This window comes from Bos mutus, chromosome 2 (genome assembly GCF_027580195.1).
Source record: "Bos mutus isolate GX-2022 chromosome 2, NWIPB_WYAK_1.1, whole genome shotgun sequence".
In the NCBI taxonomy this organism is placed as follows: domain Eukaryota; kingdom Metazoa; phylum Chordata; class Mammalia; order Artiodactyla; family Bovidae; genus Bos; species Bos mutus.
Window position 1 is genome coordinate 104525332 of NC_091618.1, and position 11356 is coordinate 104536687.

Here is an 11356-nt window from a genome sequence, read left to right on the forward strand (position 1 = left end):
TACGGGATTCTTTACACCTGACAAACAAGTATTGGTAAATCCTGTGTGCTACTATATGTGCCTGCCAGGTTTTGTAAGGCGCAAGCCATTTCTGATGGGCCCCAAAGAAAGTTTGCATTCCGAAAAATAATGTGAATTAATTAAGAAAGTAACTTTACAGTTTAAAGTATTTCCATCAACTGTAGTAGAGAGGTTAAGTGAAAGAAGGTCGTAAATGAGGCCTGTACTGTGGTATTAGCATCGTGTAGTACATCTGTTAGCTATTTCACCCTATTGACACAATAACATTTGCAAGGTGGTAAAAATTAGGTTGATACTTAGAACCACTGCTGGACTAAATGTTTTCTCAGTTATATACCCATTGTAGCTGAAACTACAGTGACTGATACAAAGATTGCTGAAACTAAGTAACATACTAAATATCTAGTAGTATGCCTTTTGTCTCTATGGAGAGGCATTAATTTAATATTTATTCCCTCCTGTGAGTGATATATGTCTTTCAGTTTATCTCTGAGTATAAAAAGGAGAAAAAAGTAGCTTATGTGGATTACAATATTAGAACCATACCAGAAAAATTTGCTTTTCAATATTTTCTTTGATATTAATAATCAAATCACTCCGTTTAAATCCATCTGAATTTTAGTCTTTAAATGACACAGGTTAAACAGTTTCATGAATCAGATATGTAACTTTCAATCGCTAGATGAAGAATAAACTTTAGTTAGTTTCAACCTTCGGAGAAGGCAATGGCAACCCTCTCCAGTATTCTTGCCTGGAAAAGCCCATGGATGGAGGAGCCTGGTAGGCTGTAGTCCATGGGGTCGCTAAAACTCAGACATGACTGAGCGACTTCATTTTCACTTTTCACTTTCATGCATTGGAGAAGGAAATGGCAACCCACTCCAGTATTCTTGCTTGGAGAATCCCAGGGACAGAGGAGTCTAGTGGGCTGCCATCTATGGGGTCGCACAGAGTTGGACACGACTGAAGCAACTTAGCAGCAGCAGCACTAAACTCCATTAATCTAATCTGAACCATAAAACGTTACCATAACATTTCATGACTGCTGAAGGCATTTTGAGTGCTTGCCAATTTTTCCTGTCCTCTTTCTGGGTTTAGGTATAGGGAAGGATTATACTCTCCACCCCACTGAAATTAGGTATGGTGATGTAACTTGTAAGTAAATGTGAACAGACATGTAATGTTTCATTTCCTGGTAGACTCATTGACAGGCTAGCGCTTGGTTCTCTAGGTTCCCTTCCCTTGCTGCTGCAATCACCGAAGGTTATAATAAGATGGAAGTGGCACAGGACTGAAGGACCCTGGGATGCCCTATTAATTACCGTGAGCACAGCTGCCCTGGATAGCCCAGGACCTACAACAGAATCTGCATAAAGCAAGAAATAAACTTGTTTTGGCTTAAGCTTCTAAAATATTGGAGCAATTTGTTGTCCAGTATGCCTTAGACTACCTTAGATATAGTTGACCATTTTCAGAACCCCTAATAGGCTAGACTTGGTGTTCTCATATGGTAGGCACTAAACTGTTCCCCCTATAGTCTGCTGGTTACATAGTTCATTAGCAAAATAGTAAACAAAGTTGCTATAAGTCTTTATATATAATAGTGGGAAATTATTCCTACTCCCCGCATCCTTTCCTCTCGTTGTGATCAACTACTGCAAAATTGTCCAAGTTTCCAAGATTCTGCTCAATTTCTGTTTGGAAATCTCCTTTGACCTCTTGATCCAGTCATGGTTAGCCCCCTTTAGATTCTGAAAGGCGGGGCCAGGCCCCATGACACTTTGTTTCAGTCATTCATTTACAGAAGAACACAATTAGAGTGTTTAGGGGGACATCTCTTATTCTATGTCCTGAAAGAACAGCCCAGAACATGGGAAGTTCTCTGCATGTATTTGTGGAATGAATTAAGGAGTAAAGGGAAAGTGAAAGTCACTCAGTCGTGTCCGACTCTCTGCAACCGCATGGACTATACAGATAGCAAATCATTATTTTGTTACCTGATGGATCTGCAGGTCTTGCACACAAAAAAAGATCTTTTAAGCAGCAGGATTGATGCTTTATATTGGGAAATAGTATATCAGTAAAGGTCACTGTGACAGTATGACTTATTCAAATACAGTGCTATTACAAGCAGTCAGTTTTCACATTCCAGAATAAATGGCAGGTGTTTTTTATTTGTGTTTATGTTTCTCACAGAAACTTTATTTGAAATGTTTCATTATTTACTGTTGCTTTTTAGAAATGAAAGGAATGGAACTCTTTCCATGGAATTCTCCAGGCCAGAATACTGGAGTGGGTAGCCATTCCCTTCTCTAGGGGATCTTCCCAACCCAGAGATCGAACCCAGGTCTCCCCCATTGCAGGCAGATTCTTTACCAGCTGAGCCACAAGGGAAGCCCAGGAATATTGGAATGGGTAGCCTATCCCTCTCCAGTAGATCTTTCTGACCCAGGAATCCAACCCAGGTCTCCTGCCTTGCAGGCGGATTCTTTACCAGCTGCGCTACCAGGAACGCCCTATTAAGGAGTAAGGGAATCCTTAAAAACTCCACTTCTAGATTACTTGTAAGAGGTGAGTGGACCTCAAGTCAGGGAAGGTCTTTCCAATTCAAAGGGTCTAGTGGATTATTTAAAAAGGAACAGATAAAAGTTGAGTTTGTTCTATTAGAGAGAGAAGATTTATTCTCTGCATGGAAGTAATTTCAAAATACTAGCTAGAGAGAAATTCTCAGTTCAGTTCAGTCACTCAGAGAAGGCAATGATAACCCACTCCAGTACTCTTGGCTGGAAAATCCCATGGACGGAGGACCCTGGTAGGCTGCAGTCCATGGGGTCTCAAAGAGTCAGACAGGACTGAGCGCCTTCACTTTCACTTTTCACTTTCATGCTTTGGAGAAGGAAATGGAAACCCACTCCAGTGTTCTTGCCTGGACAATTCCAGGGACAGGGGAGCCTGGTGGCTGCCGTCTCTGGAGTCGAACAGAGTCAGACACGACTGAAGCGACTTAGCAGCAGCAGCAGCAGCAGCAGTTCAGTCGCTCAGTCGTGTCTGACTCTTTGCAACCCCATGAATTCAGAACACCAGGCCTCCCTGTCCATCACCGACTCCTGAAGCTCACTCAGACTCACGTCCATCGAGTCAGTGATGCCATCCAGCCATCTCATCCTCTGTCGTCCCCTTCTCCTCCAGCCCCCAGGCCCTCCCAGCATCAGGGTCTTTTCCAATGAGTCAACTCTTCCCATGAGGTGGCCAAAGTACTGGAGTTTCAGCTTTAGCATCATTCCCTCCAAAAAAATCCCAGGGCTGATCTCCTTCAGAATGGACTGGTTGGATCTCCTTGCAGTCCAAGGGACTCTCAAGAGTCTTCTCCAACACCACAGTTCAAAAGCATCAATTCTTCGGCGCTCAGCCTTCTTCACAGTCCAACTCTCACATCCCTACATGACCACTGGAAAAACAATAGCCTTGACTAGACGAACCTTTGTTGGCAAAGTAATGTCTCTGCTTTTCAATATGCTATCTAGGTTGGTCATAACTTTCTTTCCAAGGAGTAACCGTCTTTTAATTTCATGGCTGCAGTCACCATCTGCAGTGATTTTGGAACCCAAAAAAATAAAGTCTGACACTGTTTCCCCATGTATTTCCCATGAAGTGATGGGACCAGATGCCATGATCTTCATTTTCTGAATGTTGAGTTTTAAGCCAACTTTTTCACTCTCCTCTTTCACTTTCATCAAGAGGCTTTTTAGTTCCTCTTCACTTTCTGCCATAAGGGTGGTGTCATCTGCATATCTGAGGTGATTGATATTTCAATCAGCAATCTTGATTCCAGCTTGTGCTTCTTGCAGCCCAGCATTTCTCATGATGTACTCTGCATAGAAGTTAAATAAGCAGGGTGACAATATACAGCCTTGACGAACTCCTTTTCCTATTTGGAACCAGTCTGTTGTTCCATGTCCAGTTCTAACTGTTGCTTCCTGACTTGCATACAAATTTCTCAAGAGGCAGATCAGGTGGTTTGGTATTCCCATCTCTTTCAGAATTTTCCACAGTTTATTGTCATCCACAAAGTCAAAGGCTTTGGCATAGTCAATAAAGCAGAAATAGATGTTTTTCTGGAAGATCAGTTGCTCAGTTGTGTCCGACTCTGCGACCCCATGAATCACAGCACGCCAGGCCTCCCTGTCCATCACCAATTCCCGGAGTTCACTCAGACTCAACGTCCATCAAGTCAGTGATGCCATCCAGCCATCTCATCCTCTGTCGTCCCCTTCTCCTCTTGCCCCTAATCCCTCCCAGCATCAGAGTCTTTTCCAATGAGTCAATTCTTCGCATGAGGTGGCCAAAGTACTGGAGTTTCAGCTTCAGCATCATTCCCTCCAAAGAAATCCCAGGGCTGATCTCCTTCAGAATGGACTGGTTGGATCTCCTTGCAGTCCAAGGGACTCTCAAGAGTCTTCTCCAACACCACAGTTCAAAAGCATCAATTCTTTGGCGCTCAGCCTTCTTTACAGTCCAACTCTCACATCCATACATGACCGCAGGAAAAACCATAGCCTTGACTAGACAAACCTTTGTTGGCAAAGTAATGTCTCTGCTTTTGAATATGCTATTTAGGTTGGTCATAACTTTCCTTTCAAGGAGTAAGCGTCTTTCAATTTCATGCCTGCACTCACCATCTGTAGTGATTTTGGAGCCCAGAAAAATAAAGTCTGACACTGTTTCCACTGTTTCCCCGTCTATTTCCCATGAAGTGATGGGACCGGATGCCATAATCTTCATTTTCTGAATGTTGAGCTTTAAGCCAACTTTTTCACTCTCCACTTTCACTTTCATCAAGAAGCTTTTTAGTTCCTCTTCACTTTCTACCATAAGGGTGGTGTCATCTGCATATCTGAGGTTATTGATATTTCTCCTGGCAATCTTGATTCCAGCTTGTGTTTCTTCCAGTCCAGCATTTCTCATGATGTACTCTGCATATAAGTTTTCCATGATCCAGCGAATGTTGGCAATTTGGTCTCTGGTTCCTCTGCCTTTTCTAAAACTAGCTTGAACAACTGGAAGTTCATGGTTCACGTAATGTCGAAGCCTGGCTTGGAGAATTTTGAGCATTACTTTACTAGTGTGTGAGATGAGTGCAATTGTGTGGTAGTTTGAGCATTCTTTGGCATTGCTTTTCTTTGGGATTGGAATGAAAACTGACCTTTTCCAGTCCTGTGGCCACTGCTGAGTTTTCCAAATTTGCTGGCATATTGAGTACAGCACTTTCACAGCATCATCTTTCAGGATTTGGAATAGCTCCACTGGAATGCCATCACCTCCACTAGCTTTGTTCGTAGTGATGCTTTCTAAGGCCCACTTGACTTCACATTCTAGGATGTCTGGCTCTAGGTGAGTGATCACACCACCGTGATTATCTGGATTGTGAAGATCTTTTTTGTACAGTTCTTCTGTGTATTCTGCCATCTCTTCTTAATATCTTCTGCTTCTGTTAGGTCCATACTATTTCTGTCCTTTATTGAGCCCATCTTTGCATGAAATGTTCCCTTGGTATCTCTAATTTTCTTAAAGAGATCTCTAGTGTTTCCCATTCTGTTGTTTTCCTCTATTTCTTTGCATTGATCACTGAGGAAGGCTTTCTTATCTCTTCTTGCTATGCTTTGGAACTCTGCATTCAGATGCTTATATCTTTCCTTTTCTCCTTGCTTTTCGCTTCTCTTCTTTTCACAGCTATTTGTAAGGCCTCCTCAGGCAGCCATTTTGCTTTTTTGCATTTCTTTTCCATGGGGATGGTCTTGATCCCTGTCTCCTGTACAATGTCATGAACCTCAGTCCATAGTTCATCAGGCACTCTATCTATCAGATCTAGGCCCTTAAATCTATTTCTCACTTCCACTGTATAATCATAAGGGATTTGATTTAAGTCATACCTGAATGGTCTAGTGGTTTTCCCTACTTTCTTCAATTTAAGTCTGAATTTGGCAATAAGGAGTTCATGATCTGAGCCACAGTCAGCTCCTGGTCTTGTTTTTGCTGACTGTATAGAGCTTCTCCATCTTTGGCTGCCAAGAATATAATCAATCTGATTTTGGTGTTGACCATCTGGTGATGTCCATGTGTAGAGTCTTCTCTTGTGTTGTTGGAAGAGGGTGTTTGCTATGACCACTGCATTTTCTTGGCAAAACTCTATTAGTATTTGCCCTGCTTCATTGCGTATCCAAGGCCAAATTTGCCTGTTACTCCAAGTGTTTCTTGACTTCCTACTTTTGCATTCCAGTCCCCTATCATGAAAAGGACATCTTTTTTGGGTGTTAGTTCTAAAAGGTCTTGTAGGTCTTCATAGAACCGTTCAACTTCAGCTTCTTCAGCATTACTGGTTGGGGCATAGACTTGGATTACTGTGATATTGAATGGTTTGCCTTGGAAACGAACAGAGATCATTCTGTCATTTTTGAGATTGCATCCAAGTACTGCATTTTGAACTGTTTTGTTGACCATAATGGCTACCCCATTTCTTCTGAGGGATTCCTGCCCACAGTAGTAGATATAATGGTCATCTGAGTTAAATTCACCCATTCCAGTCCATTTTAGTTTGCTGATGTCGACATTCACTCTTGCCATCTCTTGTTTGACCACTTCCAATTTGCCTTGATTCATGGACCTGACATTCCAGGTTCCTATGCAGTATTGCTCTTTACAGCATCAGACCTTGCTTCTATCACCAGTCACATCCACAGCTGGGTATTGTTTTTGCTTTGGCTCCATCCCTTCATTCTTTCTTGAGTTATTTCTCCACTGATCTCCAGTAGCATATTGGGCACCTACCGACCTGGGGAGTTCCTCTTTCAGTTTCCTATCATTTTGCCTTTTCATCCTGTTCATGGGGTTCTCAAGGCAAGAATACTGAAGTGGTTTGCCATTCCCTTCTCCAGTGGACCACATTCTGTCAGACCTCTCCACCATGACCCGCCCGTCTTGGGTGGCCCCACGGGCATGGCTTAGTTTCATTGAGTTAGACAGGGCTGTGGTCCTAGTGTGATTAGATTGACCAGTTTTCTGTGAGTATGGTTTCAGTGTGTCTGCCTTCTGATGCCCTCTTGCAACACCTACCGTCTTACTTGGGTTTCTCTTACCTTGGACATGGGGTATCTCTTCACGGCTGCTCTAGCAAAGCACAGCCACTGCTCCTTACCTTGGACAAATGGTATCTCCTAGAGAGAAAGTCTATTTAGCTACATATCTCTGAATGATAATCTAGACCTCAGATTTGTGCTGGAGAATATTAAAAGGGAAAGAGGTTTAATACTAAATAAATATGTATATGCTTACATAAAAAGACATATACTGATTCAACTGGGCAATGCAAAACATGTTAGAAAATGAAATTGGGGTATGTCTAAATATTTTAGGGGTATGTCTAAATAATCTCAAACTCATGGACAGGCTCCTCTGTCCATGGGATTTCCAGACAAGAATGTTGGATTGGGTTGCCATTTCCTTCTACACGGAATCTTCCAGACCCAGAGATTTAACCTGTGTCTCCTCCTAAATATTTTATGAATTATTTGGAACAATGATAGTTTTCTTAATATTTAGGTGTGCTCTTGTTCAGGGCTTCCCTGGTGGCTCAGTGGTAAAGAAACTGCCTGTCAAAGCAGGAGACATGGCTTTTGTACTGCTGTAAGTCCTATTGAAGAGATTTACTTAAAATGGAAATATCACATTTCTGAGGTGGTAAATATCTTCTTACGCATTTCATTTTTGCATATTACAACAATAAGAAAAAGATTATTTTATGTCTTCCAGAGTTGTGTGTGTGTGTATGTGTCTGTGGTTTACATAGCAAGATCAGAGATGTTGCAAGGTAGTGTTCAATTTTAATGGACCTCTTCAGTTCAGTTCAGTTCGGTCGCTCATTCTTGTCCAACTCTTTGTGACCCCGTGGACTGCAGCACACCAGGACTCCCTGGCAGTCCATCACCAACTCCTGGAGTTCACCCAAACCCATGTCCATTGAGTCGGTGATGCCATTCAACCATCTCATCCTCTGTCATCCCCTTCTCCTCCCGCCCTCAATCTTTCCCAACATCAGGGTCTTTTCAAATGAATCAGTTCTTCACATCAGGTGGCCAAAGTATTGGAGTTTCAGCTTCAACATCAGTCCTTCCAATGAACACTCAGGACTGATCTCCTTTAGGATTGACTGGTTGGATCTCCTTGCAGTCCAAGAGACTTTCAAAAGTCTTCTCTAACACCACAGTTCAAAAGCATCAATTCTTCGGCACTTAGCTTTCCTTATAGTCCAACTCTCATATCCATACATGACTACTGGAAAAACCATAACCTTAACAAAACAGACCTTTGTCAGCAAAGAAATGTCTCTGCTTTCTATTATGCTGTCTATGTTGGTCATAACTTTCCTTCCAAGGAGCAAGCGTCTTTTAATTTCATGGCTGCAATCCCCACCTGCAGTGACTTTGGAGCCCAAGAAAAGAAAGCCTGTCACAGTTTCCACTGTTTCCTCATCTATGTGCCATGAAGTGATGGGACTGGATGCCATGATTTTAGTTTTCTGAATGTTGAGCTTTAAGCCAACATTTCACTCTCCTCTTTCATTGTCATCAAGAAGCTCTTTAGTTCTTCACTTTCTGCCTTAAGGGTGGTGTCATCTGCCTATCTGAGGTTATTGATATTTCTCTTGGCAATCTTGATTCCAGCTTGTGCTTCATTCAGCCCAGCATTTCTCATGATGTACTCTTACTTCAGACTTTATATTTCTAGAAGCTATTTAATCTCAAGCAAGCAAATGTTTTATTTAGATATTTATGTATGAGTTTATTGATGACATCAGGGAGTTAAAAATTGGGATTGTGGCTATATTCTGAAATATATTTGTTTTTAGTTTCTAAGTTATGTCCAACTCTTTTGCAACCCCAGGGACTATAGCCTGCCAGGCTGTTCTGGCCATGGGATTCCCCAGACAAGAATACTGGAGTGAGTTGCCATTTCCTTCTCTAGGCAGTCTTCCCGAACCAAGGATCAAACCCATGTCTCCTGCATTGGCAGGAGGATTCTTTACCACTGAGCCACCATGCTGCTGCTGCTGCTGCTAAGTCGCTTCAGTCGTGTCTGACTCTGTGCGACCCCATAGGCGACAGCCCACCAGGCTCCGCCACCCCTGGGATTCTCCAGGCAAGAACACTGGAGTGGGTTGCCATTTCCTTCTCCAATGCATGAAAAGGAAAAGTGAAAGTGAAGTCACTCAGTCATGTCTGACTCTTAGTAACCCCATGGACTGCAGCCTACCAGGCTCCTCCGTCCGTGGGATTTTCCAAGCAAGAGTAATGGAGTGGGGTGCCATTGCCTTCTCCGTAAGAAGTGTTCTAATTTCATTCTTTTACACGTAGCTGTCCAGTTTTCCCAGCACCACTTGTTAATGAGGCTGTCTTTTCTCCATTATATATTCTTGCCTCCTTTGTCAAAGATAAGCTGCCCACAGATGTGTGGGCTTTTCTCTGGGCTTTCTATCTTGTTCCATTGGTCTACATTTCTGCTTTTGTGCTGGTACCATAGAGTCTTGATGACTAAATTTGTAGTATAATCTGAAGTCAGGAAGGTTGGTTCCTCCAGCTCCAATTTTCTTTCTTAAGATTGCTTTGGTTTGGGGGATCTTTTGTGTTTCCATACAAATTGTAAAATGTTTTGGTCTCATTCTGTGAAAAATACCATTGGTAATGAAAATATGGAATGCTTCATAAATTTGCATGCCGTTTTTGTGCAGGGGCCATGCTAATCTTCTCTGCATCTTTCCAATTTTAGTATAGGTACTGCCGAAGCGAGCACTAGAAATCACTATTTCATGAAAAATTCTCGATTTGTTTTTAATTGGAAAGCTTTTTTCTTTTTGAAGACAAAGTTATACATAGGAAAATATTTTAACAGCTTTTAATTGATTTCATGTTTAGTATAATGTCTAATATATGTAATTATAAAACTTCAGTTCAGTTCAGTCACTCTGTCATATCTGACTCTTTGCGACCCCATGAATTCAGCACACCAGGCCTCCCTGTCCATCACCAACTCCTGGAGTTTACCCAAACTCATGTCCATCGAGTCGGTGATGCCATCCAGCCATCTCATCCTTTGTCGTCCCCTTCTCCTCCTGCCCCCAATCCTTCCCAACATTAGAGTCTTTTCCAATGAGTCAACTCTTCGCATGAGGTGGCCAAAGTACTGGAGTTTCAGCTTTAGCATCAGTCCTTCCAAAGAAATCCCAGGACTGATCTTTAGAATGGACTGGTTGGATCTCCTTGCAGTCCAAGGGACTCTCAAGAGTCTTCTCCAACACCACAGTTCAAAACATCAATTCTTCAGTGTTCAGCTTTCTTCACAGTCCAACTCTCACATCCATACATGACCACTGGAAAAACAATAGCCTTGCCTAGATGGACCTTTGTTGGCAAAGTAATGTCTCTGCTTTTGAATATGCTATCTAGGTTGGTCATAACTTTCCTTCCAAGGAGTAAGCATGTTCTAATTTCATGACTGCAATCACCATCTGCAGTGATTTTGGAGCCCCAAAAAATAAAGTCTGACACTGTTTCCACTGTTTCCCCATCTATTTCCCATGAAGTGATGGGACCAGATGCCATGATCTTCGTTTTCTGAATGTTGAGCTTTAAGCCAATTTTTTCACGCTCCTCTTTCACTTTCATCAAGAGGCTTTTTAGTTCCTCTTCACTTTCTGCCATAAGGGTGGTGTCATCTGCATATCTGAGGTTATTGATATTTCTCCCAGCAATCTTGATTCCAGCTTGTGCCTCTTCCAGCCCAGTGTTTCTCATGATGTACTCTGCATAGAAGTTAAATAAGCAGGGTGACAATATACAGCCTTGACGTACTCCTTTTCCTATTTGGAACCAGTCTGTTGTTCCATGTCCTGTTCTAACTGTTGCTTCCTGACCTGCATACAGATTTCTCAAGAGGCAGGTCAGGTGGTCTGGTATTCCCATCTCTTTCAGAATTTTCCACAGTTTATTGTGATCCACACAGTCAAAGGCTTTGGCATAATCAATAAAGCAGAAATAGATGTTTTTCTGGAAACATCTGGAACATCTGGAAGTTCATGGTTGACATATTACCAAAGCCTGGCTTGGAGAATTTTGAGCATTACTTTACTAGCGTGTGAGATGAGTGCAAGTGTGCAGTAGTTTGAGCATTCTTTGGCATTGCCTTTCTTTGGGATTGGAATGAAAACTGACCTTTTCCAGTCCTGTGGCCATTGCTGAGTTTTCCAAATCTGCTGGCATATTGAGTGCAGCACTTTCACAGCATC

At 42.2% G+C, this 11356-nt stretch overlaps 1 non-coding gene across 1 annotated transcript; it reads right to left on the reverse strand.

Annotated features, from left to right (window-relative positions):
* Window positions 1-9757: 9757 nt before the first annotated feature.
* LOC138985102 (U6 spliceosomal RNA) lies at window positions 9758-9864 on the reverse strand. The gene has a single exon (XR_011462369.1). It is a non-coding gene; the product is annotated as a U6 spliceosomal RNA (small nuclear RNA).
* Between the last annotated feature and the right edge of the window lie 1492 nt (window positions 9865-11356).